This window comes from Macaca mulatta, chromosome 15, assembly GCF_049350105.2.
Source record: "Macaca mulatta isolate MMU2019108-1 chromosome 15, T2T-MMU8v2.0, whole genome shotgun sequence".
NCBI lineage: Eukaryota > Metazoa > Chordata > Mammalia > Primates > Cercopithecidae > Macaca > Macaca mulatta.
Window position 1 is genome coordinate 49,757,767 of NC_133420.1, and position 20,889 is coordinate 49,778,655.

Genomic DNA, 20,889 nt, shown 5'->3' on the forward strand with positions numbered 1-20,889 from the left:
ATGCCCCACCCTCATTACCAATTTTCTGTATTAGTCTGTTCTCATGTTGCTATAAAGAAATACCCGAGACTGGGTAATTTATAAAGAAAAGAGGTTTAATTGGCTTATGATTCTGAAGGCAGCACAGGAAGCATGATGCTGACATCTGCTTATCTTCTGGGGAGATCTGAGGAAACTTAGAATCATGGCAGAAGGCAAAGGGGAAGCAGACTCATCTTACATGGCTGGAGCAGAAGCAAGAGGGGAGGAGAGGTGCTACACCCTTTTAAACAACCATATCTCATGAGAAGTCACTCACTATCATGAGGACAATACCAAAGGAGAAATCCACCCCCATGATCCAATTATCTCCCACCAGGCCCCACCTCCATATGACATTGAGGATTACAATTTGACATGAGATTTGGGTGGGGACACAGATCCAAACCATATCACTGTTCTTAGGCTATTGGAGCCTGAGAAGTCTAACATAGTCAGATGGTTCCAAGTTGGATGCCACAGGGCACTGTGGTGTTTGCAGTAGTCTAGGAATGATCGTTCACCCCTGTAATCCCAGCAGTTTAGGAGGGTGAGGCAGAAGGATCGCTTCAGGCCAGGAGTTTAAGATCAGCCTGGGCAACATAGTAAGACCTTCTCTGTAGGAAAAATTTAAAAATTAGCCCAGCATGGTGGCATGTGCCTGTAGTTTCAGCTACTTGGGGGCCTGAGGTGGGAGGATCACTTGAACCCAAGAGTTCCAGGCTGTAGTGAACCATGATCACACTACTGCACTCCAGCCTGGGTGACAGAATGAGGCCCTGTCTCTTTAAAAAAAAAAAAAGTAGCAATTTTAGCACTTTTGTGTACCAGTACTCTATGAGATTCATTATTTATAATCCTTTTAACAGCCTTAAAATTTCTTATTCTTTACCCTTTTTTAATGTGGAAAAAAAATGAGACCCAGGGTGACTAGCTGACTGTAGATGATCAGTTAGTGGGAAAGCTGGTATTGGAACTTAGGTCGGTCTGTCTTCAAAAAACACCTACTTTCTGTCATTACCTTCAGATCAATCCTATATAGTTAGGAAAAAGCTAAACTGCTATACAGTAACCCAAATACACAGTGGATTAAACAAAATGAGCATATCTAAATTACTGTTAAATAGCAGTCCCATGGTAGATAAATGGTACATGAGAGGTGGGTAGCTCCTTGAAGTAATTCTGGGACCCAGGTTCCTTCTCTATTGATGCTCCACCATGTTCCAGAATGTTCTCTTCATCTGCATAGTCACTGACTAGTCAGTATCATATCCATGTTCCAGACCTTTATTAAGGAAAAAAGAGAATGAATGAAAGGCAAGCAATTTACTCTGAAGAAAGTGACCAGAGGTTGTCACTACCTGCCTGCGATGGAGGAAACTTAGTTACCTAGGCACACCCAGCTGCCAGAGAGTCTGTAAAATGTGTTTCTGGTGGAGTGGCTGTATGTTCTGCTAAAACTTGAGATGAATGTGTGTGCGTTTTGATGCTAAATAGAAGGAAAGAATGGGGTTTTCAGGACATTTCACAGTTGCTAATATACAACTCTACATGAAATTAAAAACATACATATTTATCTTTAGAAAAAAAGTGAAGCACTGAAAATTTAATCTGACAAGGTGCTCTTGACCTAGCCAGACCTGCCCACTGAGTCGATACCATTGCTAATGAGGGGTGAGATTTTGGTGCAATGGCCTAGGCTAAGGCAGGCTCCTTGCTGATCTTGCCTGGGGTAAGGTCTCAGTGAATCCTGACCTTAGCCAGACTTATGAAGAGGGTGGTCACTGATTATTCTTAGTAAACACTTGGCTCATCATCTAGTATTTAGGATTACAAGTGGAGCACTCTCTCTTTGGAATTCCTGCTGCTACTGGAAAACTCCCCACTCTGTAGATTCTAGGGCATAGGAGGATGGTATCAGCCCAGGATGATGGTGCTGAAAGTTATCAGGATGTTCTGCTTACTTCATTCTGTCTACTTTTTCAGTGAAGACAAAGGAATTAAATAATGCCAGTGTCACTCTCTAATGCCTGAGATGATATATGGGCAATCGTTATAATTTGAAATGCCCTGGAATCTCTTCTGGGATTCTATTCCAGGGACAAACATGTGCCTGAGATTGGGGCACTGTAGTTCCCGTTCTCTTCCTCTGAGGGGTCTTCCTTCACTCCCTGTCTGATCCAGGGCCTTCTTGCCTATGCTGTTGAGGATCTTTGCATTTCTTTCTTTGTAGTGTAGTGCAGTTCAGTTATCAAAAACTGCATCAATCAGGGCTTTGCCATTTACTAGCTATACAAACTTGTGAAAATTTCTTCCTTTTGCCAAGCCTCAGTTTTGCAGTAAAGTTATGTAGCAAAGGATCCATCTTTGACAACTACTGTGAGGGTCAGATGAGATAGTGTAGACAAGTTGTTTAGTGCAGTGTCTGGCACATGGGAGGCATTCGGTAAACCTTTGGCTGTCTGGCACCAGAAACCCATCTTGATATTTGGAGGCTGAGTCTGGAAGGCAGTCACACCTTCTTCCACCATCAAAGCTGAAAGGCCAGATGCTGCTTTATTCTCTGCACCAAGAGTGAGAGTGTAGGTTTTGCTCATCAGATTCCCCTGCCTCAGTGAGTTCGTTTCGCATTTCGCTGCACCCTAGAGGGGTTTGTTCTGTTGAATTTGGCAGCAGCAAGGACAGCCTGTCTTCCGGAGCAGCCACAAAAGCAGGGCCAGCCACAGTGTCCTTACCAGATCTTCCCTGTGGTGGGATTTCGGCTGTGGTCCAGCAGTGTGGCCTTTTAGTTTCTGCTCATTTTCTCCGTCTGGTTCTCCAAGCTTCCCAGCAGTTCTGTGAATGTTTTTTTCCCCAATAATTTTTTTTTTTTTTTTTCCTGCTGAAATTACCCAGAGTCAGTATCTGCTGTTACAGACAGGACCCTGGCCAGCAGAGTTAACTCTTATCATTATCAATGTCGTTGCTATTATCGCCCTAGTCACAGTACACAATATTGCAATCACCAACTTACTTGTGTGCCTTCCCTATTAAACTGTGAACCCAGCCCTTGAACTATTCCTGGTACAGTATTAGGCTCAGAGTAGACTTATTCAATTAGTGTATGAACATATAATGATAGATGGAAAAAATGAATGAATGAATGAGTAGATGAGTGAAATATTTTCTCAGTGCTTATGATGAATCACATAGCAGCTAACTTAAAGTTGAGAGGCTCAACATGGCAGAGCTCAGAGGCTTTGCTCTCTTTCCTTCTAGAAAGCCTAAATGACCTACTTTTTCAGGTTGAAAAAAAATTTACAGATAGTTGTGGAGGTTCTCTGATACCTGCTTACCTTATCCTGGCTGCAGCAGGGCTCCCCTGTAGTAACCAAAACCAGTTAGATGAAGTTTTGCTTTATTTGTTTGTTTGTTTGTTTTGAGATGGAGTCTCACTCTGTTGCCCAGGCTGGAGTATTGTGGCACGATCTCAGCTCACAGCCACCTCTGCCTCCAAGGTTCGAGTGATTTTTCTGCTTCAGCCTCCTGAGTAGCAGAGACTACAGGTGTGCGCCGTCACACTCGGCTAATTTTTGTTTTTTAGTAGAGTTGGGGTTTCACCATGTTGGTCAGGCTGATTTTGAACTCCTAACCTCAAGCAATCCACCTGCCTCAGCCTTCCAAGATACTAGAATTACAGGATTGAGCCACTGCACCTGGCCAACGTTTTGTTTTTTGTGATGTTATGTGAATGCTCACTCCTTTATTTAATCTTCACAAAAGTGCTGCTTGGTGAGCATTCTTACCCCCATTTTATAGATGAGGAAACAGAGTTTCAAAGAAGATAAGTAGCTTATAGAAGATGATTCACCCAGGAAATAGCAGAGATGTGTCTCAACCCAGATTTCCTAAGCTCCAAAGATTCTGCTCTTGCTATTTTACTTCCCCACCCAAGGAGTAGTAAACTGTCAGGGAGGGTTATTTATTGAGAGTATTTTTTTTTTTTAAAGAAAAATAAGTTGAATTATTCTCTTTGAAGACACTAATCACATTATCTTAGGTATTCTGTTGGCAACATATCAGGAAGATTTGCATATGTCATAGCCCAGGAGCTACACTTGATGTTTTGGAATGTATCTTGATCATTAGAAAGCCACAGAAGATTGTAGTACATATTATGCTTCACAGCGTAATCAACCAAACCAAACACATTTTCAGTGGTAATAAACCAAGAAGCCTTAGCCAAGAATTGGTATGAGTTTTGTAGGACACTTCCCCAAGATGATCTTGTGTGGTATTTGTCTCCCTCTCATATTGGCTCAGAGTGCTCCTAGTTTTATTTCTGACATTAGTGCTACCTACATGACTGTGTTCCTTATATGAAACATATAGGTTCTAGACCCCACCATACTCAGCAATGTGGGATTTAACCACACTGCGGCTATAGAACTTGGAGACAGGAACACTTAGCAAATTGTCTCCATTTTACTCCATAGCCTCAGGCTGGTGGTCCACCTGAGAGGAGGTGCAAATGACTAAGAATGCCTTAAAGAGGATTGTTGGATGCAATTGCACACTTCTGATGTGCATAATTTCTTTTCAGTACATGTCAGTCTATCTTAACAGGAAGCATTTACCTTGGCCCTTGGATCATTTGTCTTTAGCAGAAGAACTGAGATGAATGGCATCATATACACTCCATTTTAAGTTTTGTTGAGGAAAATATAAACTTTTTAATAAGGGAAATGACAACTTCCATTCTCTTAGTCATCATTCAAATATTCATTTAAATTTTCTTCATTGCACCTGTCACTCCCTGATAGTATCATGTTGATGTATTTGTTTCCTCATTTATTATCTGTCTCCTCCATCTAGACTGTGAGCTCTGAAAGAGCAAAGACCTTTTCTTTTCTGCATAACATGATACTTGCTGCACCTGGCAGCATCCCTAGCCCCTGATTAGGCACTTGGTAAATACTGGTTGAACCAACAAAGTACTGAAGTAAATTATTGAATTGGACTGGGATCTTGATACCCAAACTCAACATTCTCATAGAAATATGTAAAAAATGCAAAAAAACAGACTAATTATGAAAAGATGACTAACTGAAAAAAATGAGTTACAAGTCTATTATGTTCATCAGAGCCATGTTTCCTTATCTGTATATTGAGAATTATGGTGGTTACCTGGCAGTTTTTTGAGAGGATTAAAGTTAATGCATGTACACGTAGGTGGCATGTAGTGGGCAGATACTCAATGAGTATTAATATAGAATTAACAATGGAGGTGAGGGAAGGTGAGTGGATTATCCACAGACTAAACAGAACATGTTCATGGGAATTCTACTTCCAATCCTCAAGTCTTATTTTGGCTTATATTCACATATTTCCTTGTAATTTACAGAGCCCTTTCTCTATACTTTATTTCACCTAATGCTCACTCGCCACAGTCTTGCCTGGTGGTTATAATTAATCTCATTTCACTGATGGGAATCAGAGCTAGGGCTCCAATTTAAGTTTGGGGATTCCCAAACTTTCCCTCCCAAGTGACCTCCTCTGGTCATTGCCTTGTCTACCTGGCCAGGCTTGCCTCCCTAGCCCAATTTTGCTTTTTTTTTTTTTTTGTGGAATTCAGACCAGGAGTCCCTTGAGGGCAGGGACTGTCTCTATTTTATTTTGCAAAATTCCAGATGCAATCTAGTTGTTCATGTGTTTATTAGTAAGAGGGTTATGCAAAGACATTGCATACCTGGTTAGTTTACTATGGGTTTAAGCAAACACACAGGCATTTCGTTTCCCTCTGTCCCCACCTCACCCCTCGGCCTCCTCTTCCCTTGCAATCTGAATGCAACCTATGTCAACCAGTGGATTTGGTGGGGAAGGAAAGCAGGCAGAAGTTAGCTTACAGGTAGGAAGGTGATGTCTCCTCCTGGACAGGACATCTCCTGTCTCTCCCTGGGCTTTTCTGTTTCTATCCTGCATCTCAGTCCCCAAACACCAGATTTAAACCTTGCCTCCTGGATGTAGAATTACCAAAAAGACAATCCTATTAAATTATAGATTGGAAATACAAGAAGCAAGGACTAGAGAAGCTTCGGGTTGACAAAGAGGTCCAAAGAGCCAGAACTCCCACCCTCTTCAGTTTAATCACTTTTTATTGACCCCTGTGAGGTACAAGGTATTTGTCCTGCTATTCCCTCTCCAACTGCAGGACTGATGGTTATTTCTATAGTTCCTGGACTTTCTGATGAGTGGCAGTTCACCCAGGAAGACAGTTTAGAACAGTGGTTAACAGTGTGGGTTTTAAAGCCAGAAAGACACGGGTTCAGGCCTAGCATGGTGGCTCATGCCTGTAATCCCAGCACTTTGGGAGGCTGAGGTGGGAGGATCACTTGAGCCCATCAGTTGGAGATCAGCCTGGGCAACATAGCGAGAACTCGTCTCCACAAAAATTTAAAAAATTTGCCGGGTGTGTGGTGCACACCTGGAGTCCCATCTTCTTGGGAGGCTGAGGTGGGAGAATCACTTGAGACCAGGAGTTCAAGGCTGCAGTGAGCTATGATCATGCCACTGCACTCCAGCCTGGGTGACAGAGTGAAACCTGTTTCTAAAAAGAAAGAAAGACAGACAAAAAACTTGAATTCAAATCCTCAACCCGAAATTGATGATATTAGCTCTCAATGTTTCTAGCTAGGTGACCTCAGACAAATTACATCGTTTTGTAAACCTATTTCCTCTTCTCTCCCACATGGGTAAAGCATCACTTTCCTCTTAGTTTTCACTGAGTGTTAAATTGAACTCTTAATTTCCTCAGGACAGAGTCTGTGCATGGTAGAGCCCCAGTAAATGATAGGGATTCTGACCTCATAGGGCTAACAGGTCCATTTAAAGACTAATTTTCATTTTCAGAATATTTTTGAGCCATAAAAATGCTTATCCTTTTTGATAGTAATCAGTAAAATGAGGACAGTGTTACTTTGTTTCAAGAAAATGATTCTTGAGAATAAAAAAGCTGTAAGCATTAGAAAGTTTGTAGCACTGCTGTTTATGATAAGAATATTTTGGAAATGACTTTAAAAGCATTATAACAGATAATGAAGTAAATTATTATCTATCTTTTCTGAGAGACAGTGTACATCCATTATGATACATAAAGACCATGAAACAAGATGGGTACAACTTACAATATAATGTTAGATTTAACATGCTGAATCCAAAATTATATTATGATTATAAAATGTAAATATATTTATGCATGTGGGCAACAATTGGTGGGAAAAACAGAAAAATGAAAAAGATATTTTGATGAAATTCAGGGTGTTTTTTCATTTTAATTTTTATACACATTGCTTGTGTAATACATAAATACAATATTTATGTATTATAATAAATAGGTATGCAAAATGATTTTTAGAGAAACATATCTTTCTCTTCTCTTTAATAAGGTGGTGGCCTCTGACCAGAGCTTCCTTCTTTCCTGGCTGAAGAGCCACTTTATATTTTATGTTCTGCAGGACATTGTCTAAATCAGTGTAACCTTACACAAGATCACTTTGGTTGCTAGAAAATGATTTGCAAGTTGGCTTGGCTGGGAAGATCTAGAGCAGTCTCTGACATCTGATGTCCAGTTTTATAGGAGATATGCCTTTAACCACTAACGTTTCCCTCCTGATGGGCAAGTTATGACAAGGCTGGTGGCTAGGATAGTGAGTAGATCTGAGACTAAATCACCCAAGGAACAGTTGAAAGAAAGGGTCAATCAACTGCCTTCATATTTTTGTAGGTAACTCAGGTGGAAGAAAGACTAGACGTGTTCTGTTTATTTTTGGGACAATGAGTAGAAGATGTATAGCAACAGATTTCAGCTTGACATAAGGAAGAATTAAGGAAAATTAGTTACAGATGTCCAAAAGTAGGATGATCCAACTCAGGAGGCGGTAAGCTCACTGTTCTCAGAGGTGTTGCTAATGGAAGCTGAAGGCTCTGGTGGGGACATGGTATTGTATGGGCTTGGAGGTGCTTTTCACACCTGAGATTCCTGACTCCTCCCTGAGCTCCATTCCTAGTTGGTGACAGCAAGTCTCAGGGATCTGCCCTCACCTCCTTTCTTGTCACCCACCCTGAGGCACTCAAGGGCATGACTCCCCATCACCATGTTTCAATATTGCCATTTTCAAAATAGGCAAGTTAATGATCTATTAACTAATCTCAGTTTACTGTGGGGATTAATGGAGATTAGTAAAGAAGATTGTCAAGAGATTAAATTTCCCTAAAGACTAATATTATAATTGGGTTGCAATTTAGGTGAGTCATATTTGAAGAAAGAGTTACAGATGACAAAATATTCTGACTCCATTTAAATAATATTTATTTTATAAATTCATTCATTTATGAGATATTACCTGAGACCGTGTAAACATTAGGAATTTTCTCTAACATACGTGATATGGATATATGATACCATATAATGTGCCAAAACAAATTAAAGCAAAACTATTTTTTCCCCACAAAATCTTCCTGATTAAATCAGTCTAAATCCCTTTTTATTCCTACTTTTTCCACCTTACCTTGAATTAGTGGTCCATTTAATATTTTATGTTAACCTATATGTTCAGATGGATTCAGGGTACTGTTTAGTCATTATCAAAGTACATGAATGAGGATTTTGTTTTACATTATATAAACAGTGAATATAATGATTTTGTTACTTTTGCAGATCATTCTAGTTTATGCTTGTAACTCACAGGTAAGAAGGTGTGGAACAACTAGGCAGCAGAACAGATAATTTTGCACTCTAGCTGCTACAATGAGGCAGCTTTTTTTTTGTGGTGGATCTTCAAGATGGCTGAGGCCAGCAATTATTCTTTTTTTCTAAAAGCAGGAAGGTCTTTATAGGACTTAATGTTGGAGAGAAATTAGTTTTCCTTCTATTTTGAGATTTGCACATATTTAAGGACTCACAGAAAGGAGCTCAAGGAATAGATAGTGAAAGCAAACAGGAAAGGGAGACCTAGAACATCCCTTGGCAGTGATTTACCAAGGGCAGGGGTGATGCTGATGGAGGGGTCAGCCTGAGGTGCCAGTGAGGATGAGGTACGTGGTCTGTAGAGGATTTAAAAACAATAATAAAACAGATGAAAAGTCAGTCTGCTTTTTATTATCACCATGCACTCGCAAATCTCAATAATGCCAATGAGAAAACGCTCCATGAGAAAATCTTTTCTTGTTCTAAGTTTTAAACTACTACGATGACTGTTAATAATATACAAGCTTCATATTAACACAGTTTTATATCTTAGCCTTTCATGTACATTGTTTTCTACATGAAGGTTAATTTGGAGAACTCCTAGTTATACACTTGCTCAGGACACAAGGACTCAGCTACATGCATTGGTTTTGAGGGTAAGTTCATAATGTTTTGGAATCTTTCTTGGTTGTTTCAGATGTGCTTTATGTCTCTAACACCTGGAGCGCTACCTATTCTGTTGTTTAAACAGAAGATTGGAAATAAATAACGATAGCACAGTTATTACAAGGATAAAGAAGCAAAATCTAAGCTACATCAATTCTGTTTGTGTGCATGACCATTTGGAGGTTGTTTTTGGGCTGGAAATTTGAAACAGTCAGACAGAGTGTTCACTGTGAGGTGTAATATTTTTGTGTGTTAAGTACAAGTTTAGGTGCATATCTGAAATATTCTACTATTTTGCATAATATACTTAAAATGGAAATTTATCCTTCTTTTGAATTGTTAATTGTTTTAAAGCTAAAGAATGAAGAAAATAATAATTATTTGATGGTAATTATTAAAATAATTTTATTGTATAGAGGCATCATTTTATAAAATGATCTGTTTCAGATGTCAAATTTACTAGGTCTACCACTGGTTTTTGGATTTAGGCAACTTTGGGCCAAGTTCTATGAAACATTGGGTCAAGTTACCGAATCATTCAAAACCTGAACTTTCTCATGAATAAAAGAAGTACCTCCTTTGTGGGGTTATTGTGATACTAAATGAGATAATGCATGTAAGTATGTAGAACAATACCAGGAACATAGCAGATGCTCAATATAGGACAGTTTAACAGGAATAACAATAATAATAAGGACAGTTGTGGATTTCTGTGAAACACATTGCAGAAAGGTTTTGCATATTAAAGAGATCCAAGCTGAAATCTAAAAAATTATAGGTAGAGACAATGAAAACTCTCTGAAAATAGCATAGCCTCCTTGCTATAAAGAAGTAACCATGCTCATTCATGCCTTTATTCATTGGAAAACAAACCTTTTGGAGAGTGCATTCTCCATTTTAGGTTCTATCTTATAGTAGCAAATAAAACAGACCCAATATATTCCCGTGAAGGCTAAATTCTAGTAAAGCCCTCATAGAATTAAAGTCCCTTCAGGTACCACTACCTGAACTAGGTAGACCCATGCACCATTTACAGTCAAAACTGTGGTGCCCACAGTAAGTGGGGAGTAAGCAGAATCGCAGCTCAGCAGTGGAATGTATTTGAAAGAGCCTGCATTGTGCAGTCAGATTGAGTTGAATCTCAGTTTCTCCATGAACTGCGTGACCTTGGGCAGATCATTTCCTGTTGCTATGATTTAGGTTCCTTATCTCTAGCACAGTGATCACAATCCCTGCCTCCCGTGGTTCTTATGAGAAGTAAATATGAAAACCAGGATAATAGGGTAGAAGGTTGCTTTGTGGAAAAACTTTAAAAAAAGAAAAAGGAAAAAAACCCAAAAACAACCCCTTACCAAACCCGAAAACAAAACGAAGATAAATGACATGGTATTGTTCTGACGCATAGAGATACTCAATAGATATTATTTCTCCTTTCCATCTCCCCTTGTCAAATTGTGCCTGACTAGAACCTAGCTCTGTTGGGTGCATCATTCCTTACACCTGCATACACATGCATATGCACACACATATATACATATGAAGACATTCCATTTGGGATGACCACAGTTGGAAGGAGACCAATTGATGTTTAAGGAAAATTACTCAGGGTTGCCATTGGCTGTTCATTCTAGTTCTTGAAAGCATGCCTACTGATAGTACGTAGTCCACTCCATATTTAATATGGTCTGTCTACTTTTCTCGCCTACTTTTCCCAAACTATACACTTGTTTGTTTGCCAACCTGATGTCTAGAATAAGTATCTGTTTGCTTCTGACAAAGTACACAGATGGATTTCTTAGACCAAGTCCATTACATGGGGAGTATGCCAGTGTTAAGCACTGTTGGCCATTAGATTCTTTGCCACCTTGTAGAGAGAATTAGAGCAAACTAAGAGTCGTAGATTTTATTTCATAAATTTCATAAATTTTCAGTCCAGACAGAAATTGTTTTGGGAAGAAAATCTATATCTCATGTAGACTAATGCTCCCATAGAATCTAAACCTTAATATTACCATGGAAGTCAGCAGAGATAGTAGCAGTCCCTTGAGGGAAGAGATGATTTTCCATGGCATAAGTGAGGTATCCTGATGCCCCAGTTTTGTAAACTTGTATGATGATAATGCAAAATCCCGTTCGGATAAGAGGAACGTATACGCTCTACTCCACTTGACGGAGTAACACTGTGGTGGCCTCATGATTTTTGTTTCAAACTAAGAATGACTCAATAGACAAACTGACGCTGTCATCTAATGGCAACCAGAAAGAAGGGCCTAAGATCAACTATTCCAAGATAAATTTCCTGGATTTTGGTAAAAGCCCTTCAGCATTTACACAGCCTAGAGTTAAGAATCCTTTTCATCTGTTACTTGATTAATTTACGTTCATACATTTTGCAACGATCTAGAGTGTTCACAGGGAATTGGCATTTCTTAATATCTGGTATTATATGGGGGTACTATTGATTCTTTTACAGTCACTGTTGGCATTTGAAAACAACTGCAAAATTTTTTCCCCACTAAAATGAGCATAGCCACGCATATGACATAGAGCTTTGGGGTCTTGATCCTTCATTGTCTGGTACTGGTGATAACACATGAATGTAGCAACTTGAACCTGTAATAGGTATCTGCCTTTACTTCCCTTGGCTAGGGGTGGGTTGGCCTTTTCTCCAGGGAGAATTCTCTTTAAGTAGGTGTCAATTCCCTATGACAGATTCTTATAGTCTCCCTTATCTATTCTACCATTCTTCCTGGTAGTAATATAACACCCTTAAGTTATAGGTGGATATGAGGCTACCCAGGTAAGAGATTTCATTTCTCAGTCTTCCTTGTACCTAGGTCTGGCCATGTCACTAAATTTTGATCAATGGGCTGCAAACAGAATTGATGTGTGCAACTTTAAGATCACATTTTTATAAGGAAGCTATTGGCCTTTTATACTCTGTATTTAATTCTATTGGCTCTAAAATGGTGACAACCAGAGAAGCTTCCTTGGATTCAGAGGAAGCTGCATGTTGAGGATGGCAGAGTCACACTGCCAATCTGGACCCTTACATGACCTTGTGGAGTAGAGCTGCCCACCTGCCTTTGATGACTCTCCTACACTTGACCTGTTACATGAGAAATAAACTTTAGTTATATCTAGGCCATTGTATTTTGAGGTCTCTTTGTTATAGCAGCCCAATCTGCACACTAGCTAATATAGTCTTTTTCAGATCATCTGACAGATACATCATATGGAGCTCTCTATAGTCCCGCAACATCAACTGTGTTCCGGATGCTTGTCCCTTTCAATTCACCATTACTTAATGCTTATTAGAGGTTTTAGTGTGAGAAATAAAATTCACAGAGCCCAGCGTGAAGAGTGTGCTGTTAAATGATTCCTCCAGAATCTCCAGATGTTCTTTTTGGATTAAGACAGACCATCAGAGAACTGTACACCTGGGCTGTCTTGATTTGGCTCCTTGGAGAATTGCTCCACGGATCTGAGCCTTGGCCTTGTGCCATCAGCCTACACTGCAGAATGCTAGCAAACAACCCTGCGAGCCCTGCTGCTGCACGTCCAGGAGGATTATTGAGGATGTGGTTTGCTACCCTTTGTGAGGACCCAGGGGAGAAGTTTCTTTCAGACCTTGTACCAGGAATAGTCGTGCTTCTCCTGAGCAACTGGCTTGTTTTGTTTTTGTGGACATTCTAAATTGTGTAACTGTCTGTGTCTTTCAAAGCCACCTCAAATCCTCTGGGAATGAGACAGGGTATAAAATACATCTATTCAGAGTCAAGACCAGGATCCCTATTTAGCTCATTATATTGCTTTTGGAAAAGTCACTTCACTTGGCTTAACTTTCTTTGCTTACAAGTCAGAGATAATGAGTTCTTCCTGTGAATAGAGCTCAAATTAATATTTATAACACACCCAGAGTTCCTTCAACATAGGTCATTATGGAAACTAACAGTAATATTTAATTTCTACAAATCTCTGTCATTCTATGACTCCCTCTCTTTGAACTTTCTTACCTCAGCTTTGCTTCTGCATTCATTTATTCAGCAAATTTGAGGACACACTAGAGCACCAAGCCCCCTGGAGGGGTACAATTTAATAAGCCTGAATCCTTGCTGTCAAGTAGCACAAGGACTTAAGAATATGCTTCCTACCAAATTAAATATTTAAATAGCAAACAAATACATCAATTATAAAATTCCCAAACCACAATGAAGAAAAGGACTAAGAGCTGGATGTGGGGCAGAGTGGTGTGGCATGGTTGGTGTTTTAAGGGGATGATTCTGCCATCCTAGCTACTTGGGAAGCTGAGAAGGGAGGATTGCTTGAACCCAGGAGTTTGAGCGCTGGGCAACATAGTGAGACCCAGTCTCGAAAATAAAATAAAAAGTAAAATAATAGGATTAGGGAACAATGAGAGGGAGTAATAGTAGTTCCAGTGGTGGTACTAGAGGGCATCTCTAAGAAGGCAGCATTCAAGCAAAGACTGGAGATTTAAAAGGACAATTCTGCTAAGAGCTGAGGAGATAAATACGTCTTTGGGTGTGAAGGGGTTTGGCATGTGAATGAATCCGAACATAGACAGTGGTATGACAGTCAGTAAGCAAGGGCAAAAGTGAGAGTTTGGAGAGAAGGGCAAGGAACAGTCCATTTAGGACCTTGAGTGCCACATCACAGAGCCTGGCTCTTCTCTTACTTGCCAGAAGATGCTTCTTGAAACATCCTGTGGGGCACAGTGGTGAGCTATGGTTGGTGTTTTGAGGAGATGATTCTATTTGTCTCTAGTGTGAGATTAACTCAACACAGTAAGGTAAATGTTGAGATGCTCTAGACATTGGGATTGTGGGGAGCAAGAAGCGGAGGGGTGTCTTCTGGGTATTTTAAATTTAGGTGCTGAGCAAGACTTCCCAAAGTATATGGTGGCTGAGTTGAGTTCTTGAGGAATGAGGAAGAGTTAGCCAGAGGAACGGGAGGAGATTAAACCAGATAGTAAACTGCATGACCAAAGCATGGCAGCATAGTATGGAGGTTGCTGGTTTGAAGCAGAAAGAGAAACAGAGCATTAGGGGACAGGAAGCTGTGGAGGTGGCCAAGAAATGGATCAAGGAGAACCTTAGGTGACGAATGCTTTCTTCCCCATTGTATGGCTGGTAGGTGGTAGGGAGCTGCGTTTTGTCTCCTAATTATTTTAAAATAATTATTTGGAAAAGTATTTGTTGGAAATCTCTTAAATACAAACTTACTTTTCATGCTTTCTTTAAAATAACAACCCTTGGAGTACAGATAGCTACAAGCAACCTTTCTGCAACCTGAGTTAAAGCAGTTGGGAGGAGATGAGTCATCCTCATCCTTGCCTATGCCTTGTCAGTTCCTATCAGCCTTGTTCCTTTCCCTAGCCCTAGTTTATTCCAAACAAGAGTAAGGGAAGAGGGGGTCACTGCTGAGCACCCATCCCACTTCCTAATGGACGTAGAAGTGCTTAGTAAAGTGCTCTGCATATTTGAGTTGTTGTTGTTGTTGTTGTTGTTATTATTATTATTATTATGAGACAGAGTCTCGCTCTGTTGCCTATGCTGGAGTGCAGTGGTGCGATCTCAGCTCACTACAACCTCTGACTCCTGGGTTCGAGTTATTCTCCTGCCTCAGCCTCCCAAGTAGCTGGGACTGCAGGCGCCTGCCACCAGGCCTGGATAATTTTTGTATTATTATTATTATTATTATTATTATTATTTAGTAGAGACAGGGTTTCACCATGTTGGTCAGGCTGGTCTGAAACTCCTGACCGCAGGTGATCCGCCTGCCTCGGCCTCCCAAAGTACTAGGATTATAGGTGTGAACCACTGCGCCCGGCCAAGTTATTATTATTAATATCAATTGTACTAGATCAGTAGTCAGGGTGCTGGTCCTGGCTCCTTTAGTTAGTAGGTGAGTGACCTTGGGCACATTACTTAACTTCTTAAAGCTGCTTCCTTACGTGTGAAAAAGGGATATCACCTCCTCCTCTGAGTTATTGTGAGGGTTAAATTAAAAACTGAATATATGTCAAGCACTTACACAGCATCTGCTTAATAAATTGTGTTATTGTTGTTCATAACAGATAAATAATAATAAAAAGAGAAAGCAAATTCAAAGTTTTTTTTTTCTTTTCCCCTGAAGACTGAGCATGGAAGACTATGAAATGGAGAAGTTACTAAAATACCAAAGTAATTAATCTTGGCTAAGTTCCTTAACTAATTTCCTCATCCAAACAGTTGGGACTACGGTTTCCCTTTTGTGTAATTTATCGTATATTCATAAGGGTTAGATGTAATTGTAGATGCAAAAGATCTTCAAAAAGTGGATGTTTTCTTCTTTGCTTTGTTTACAGGGTTATCTGGATAACCTGTAAGAGATGCCGAGGATTTTATTAGGGGGAATACTTAGGAGAGAAAAAGGGATGGGTGCTGGGGAAGGCTGTAAGCCCTTAGTGAAGGTATAACCTAAATGGAGATAGGTAGGAAAGTTGGGCGCAAGGGTCTGGGATGGTTTGGCATGAGGTCACAACCCTGAACCAAAGTCAACCAATGGAGGAGTCCCGCATTTTGGATCTTTCAGGAATGGGGAGGCCTAGGGATCCTCATGGAGCTCAGTCATTGGCTGGGATGAGCCTTAGGCCTCAGCATGAATAGGTGATGGATTTCAGAGCCCAGCCTTTGGGCCAGGGGCCCTTAGTCAATTGTGCTCCCTGTAGTAGTGCAGTAGTGTGTTCTTATGGCCACTGCATTTACCATGAAGAAGAACCTCTTTTATTAACAGAAGAGTCTACTGTTTGCAACTAAGAGTCTTCATTCTGATTCCCCTTGATTTGTGAGACAACTTTTCCCAGGAAATCAGATGCAACCACTTTCCAGTGAAGGTCAGCAAATAGCATGCAGTGTCTTGACAATGAACTAAAGGAGACTGTGAGCATGGACACTGCTTTTATCATAAGTGGAACCTGGAAAGAGCTAATGGGGATGCCTGAGTGTTCTCAGAGTTGCTACCTTTTCTTTCTTTGTACAGAATAGAGTCAGTAATGACCTTTGCATCTATTGGCTTTTTAAAGAGCAATGAAAAGCACTCTCCTTTTAAATAATGACTTCTGCTTGGAAAGCACTTTACATTTTACTCATCTTCATGTATGTTTTCTCACGTGATAGCTGCAAAAATCTTGAGGAGTAACAACTCCCATTTTAGAGGGATCAAAGTGAGGATCAAAAAGGCTAAACAACTTGTTCCAAGCATGCAGCTCGTAAGTGGCTAAGTGGGGAGTTGCACCTAGTTGGGAATATTTTCACCTCTTGTCACTGCAGCAGAGCTCACAAGCACCTCTAATTTAAAGAGAAAGAAATGTTCCGAATCCTTCTTATCTTTGCTCCCAGTTTGACTTTCTTTATTTTGTGAATAATGGAAACAATCTGGACAGGTCTCCTCAGAAAAGGATCAGCATTTTAAAATGTGTCCTAGGAAGAGCATTGAAGAGAGCTGGAGTTACTCTCCTTGAAAAGAGAGAGTTGAGGATTGACTTCATTACTTACATTACATTCATAAGGAATTATCAAGAGGTAGACATTGAAAAATTGATCTCCATCTCCAGAAACATCAGGACATCAGGAAACAGGGCTCAATGTGGAGGCAGAATAACTTTCTGAGTTGTCAGGGCAATTAAATAAACCACTAAGACCATGGGGAAAGGCTTGAATAGTTTACAAATAAGAGTGAACACAATTGTAGGGCTGGCTTCCTATCTGCTAATGGGGTGGGGGAAGAACTGGGACCTCTTGCCTTCTGTACCACTTGGAGCTGTCATTCTATGACATCAGAACAAAGACTGAGTCTACCAATTAGAATCATAATATGATGATTTGTATCATGTGAGAAGCATGATATAGCTCAGTTGGCCTTTATGTTGGTGTTACAAAAAGCTCACTGTCCTTTCATCTATTCCTTCATGCAACAAATATTTATTGGGTGTCTACCATTTTCAAGGCTATTCTAGGTGCTAAGGATCTATATAATGGTGAATAGACCAGGTCTCTGCCTTTGCAATTTTTATATATTAGTGGATGGAGGCAGGAAATCAATAAATAAACAAATAAAATAACAAGTATAGATAGTGATAAGTGCTGTGATAAGAAAGAATGAAACAGTTTGATTTGACAGAGAAAGACTCAGGCTATGTTAGACTCAGTGGTTTGGAAGGGTCTCTGGGAAGGGGTGCCATTTGATCTGAGACCTTGGAAATGAGAAGAATCCAGTCCTGCAAAGATTTAGGGGAAGAACATCCCAGATAGAAGAGATAGTGGTTTGAGGTAGCATTTGAGTTGAGCTTTGACCATAGGGATGTAGTGGGAACATCACAGGGAGAGGAAAGTACAAGAGAAAAGTAACTTGGCTTATGATTTTGAAGCCTTTTCTTGGAATAGTGATTGGTGCAGTTTGAATGAAGGTGAGTTGAGGTAGAGCCTTGGTTGCCAAACTTGAGTGTGCCTCAGAATCACAGAGAAGGCTTGTTAAATCCCAGACAGCTGGACCCCATGTCCAGAGTTTCTGATTCAGTTGGTCTGCTGGGGGACCTCAACGTTTGTATTTTTAATAGCTTCCCAGGTAATACTGATGTTTACTGATGGTGGGGACCATGCTTTCAGAACCACTGGAAAGGTCAATCACTTTTTAAGGTTCAATTAACTCACTAATATAAGAGAAACTAACATTTACTAAGCCATTATGTATGACAGGTACTTCATGGACTGTCTTTTGGAACTACTATAACAGCCCCATGAAGTAGGGATTATGACTATCCCATTTTACAGCTGTAGGGATAAGCACAGAAAGATCAAATAATGTCCTGAAGCTCATAAAGCTTCTTTGCAGAGGAAGAAAAAGGCAGAACTGTGGGGGCGAAGCATGGCCTTGGAATTTTGGAACCCTTCACTACCATGCTATAATTCAATGACAAAACCCAGAGAGGTGGAGAGGTAGCAGCTAGGTGGGTAATTTAATCAATATGGAATGAAGGGATTGTAGGAGGGAATTGCAGTGTGAGTATACTGGACTTGTAGGTTATCTACTCAGCAGGCCTTTCCTTCTCCTCTTTCCTAAGAGAACCCTTATTTTTTTCAGATACCTCATTTCCAGCTGTAGGGGGTGAAGTTTAGTTACTCTGAGTCTAGGCCCATCAGCACATGGCATTTTCCTGGCAACTGTTTTTGGTTCTGGGTGGAAGATGTATCTTAAATTGGTCAAATAAGACTAGATGATATTATATTTTATAATATAAATTTATATTTATTAATTTATAATATAAATTATATTTATCTTTATTAATATATTTTATTTTATAGATATATAAATATAGATTTATATGTATTAATCTATAATATAAGATTATATTTTATGGTTGGGAGAGCAGCTTTCTTCCTGTCTTTGCTTGGGTGTGAATAAGGAAGTGCGTTTTCTTGGTTGCTGTTGGCAGTCACTTTCGAACCATGCAAACAGCTGTCTGAACACGAAGCTAGTACATGGAGGCTGAAGAGTGGGAAGACAGAAAAATCTGAGTTCCTGATGGCTCTGTGGTTTCATAGAATCGAGGAACTCTGAGAAGCTTGCTTGACCTCTGGACTCTCTTAAGTGAAATAATCGGTTTCCATATCTCTTGAACCTTTTTGAGTCAGGGTAACTGGCAGCTGAAAGCTTCATAACTGATAGAACAGACACTGCAGTATGAAGGAGGATATTTGGAATATAGAAACTTTAACATAAAAGTGATGAGAAGGTGTTCTAAGTTTGCAGGCTGTCAGGGGACATAATGGTGGCTGTTTATTCTGGGCTGTTGTATGGAAGGGAGAAGAGAGGGAGAGAGGAGGAGAATGCAGTTGTGGAGACTTTTCTGTGATGGTGGTAGTCCTTCATACCTCCAGATGTTCTCAGGAAACCCAGACAGCTTTAAAGTGACAATCATCTCAACATAGCTCCGAATTCTTTCCTTCTTCTAGCTCTTCAATCATGGTCTCTAGGATCCTTCCCAAAGTGAACGTGAAACTCGAACGTCAGGATTCTGGGTGATAGGACTGAAAATATTTTGGCCAAAGTCATTTGATGAGAGTCAGCCAAACAGTGATGTGGCTGGAATGATGATTTGGTAAAAAATGAAAGTTTTACAATCATCCTTTTTTTCCCCCCCAGATAAGTCCAGTATTGGTACATTACGAGGGTGATTTTGTAGTTCTTGGGCTTCCTTCTTTTTGTGACAAGGAGAGAATGAAATAGCTATATATCTGATAACAGGCCATTCATTAGAAAAATTAAGTAACCAGTAATAGAAGATTAGTTGGAAGAACTTAATTGGCAAACATAGGGGATTCGTTAAAATAAATTAAATATCTTTTACACGCCCCACAAAAATAAGTCATAGCCAAGTAAAAGGGTAAGCATAAGTGCATGAAAAGGAATTGTAAAAATTTTAACAGGGAAAATTGAATTTCTAACCTCACAAAATTCTGAATTCCAGATCCTTTTCTTTTTTTATTGACCTTTGTTTTTATTCATACCTACAAGATTAGAAATGCAAACAACTAAAAAAGAGCGTAGTCTGCCATCCCGCTTGTTGGAAAATAAACACTGCTAGCATTTATTTCTTTCTAGTTTGTGAATGTAGAAATAATCATTAATATGTCTATACCTGAATATAATATGTATGTTTATATGTTAGTATTTTTCTAACAGACATGTATGCATGTTGGTATTTTTCTACACAATGGATTTATGACATTTTTGGTATAAAACAAAATGCTTGTAACCCAGACAATATTTTTTTAAGTATTCCATTGCACTGGCCAATAAAGTGGCTCCAGAATTTGTGTCTTAAAATAGGAGTAATGCTTGAAAATAAAATAGTAATAAATAAAGCAGGAAAATATTTTTCACACTGTGAAATATTTTGAAAAACAAGTAAAAGTGTTTAAAGACATCCAGAATGTTTCCCAGACTGACCTACTATGCATTCTGGTTTTCAGTACTTAGAGAAATCAGTGATTGGGAATCTTTATCTTTGAATGTGATTGTGATTAATTTTTTGTGTTGATTATCCTTCCTCTATAGCTGGGAATCATTGTTAAGGTGAACCAGAAATGCCATAATATTCAACCAGGAAGCTCTAGGGTGGGTGATCAGCTCATCCTAGTTTGCACAGGACTGACTGGTTTTATTTATTCATTCATTTTTTCAACTCACATAATCAAAAGTTTAATGCACAGAGTAATAACATTAACAAATCAATAAACAGAATACAATTCATAAAAAATATGAGTAAATAGGATATGGATAGCAGTTTATGGAAGAGGAAACCCAGTCTGATAAACCTATGAAAATGTGCCCAATCTCACTAGTAATGAGGAGATTCACATTTAAATCACACATGATACACTGTTTTCTATCTACAATGTAAAGTGTCAACAAGGATG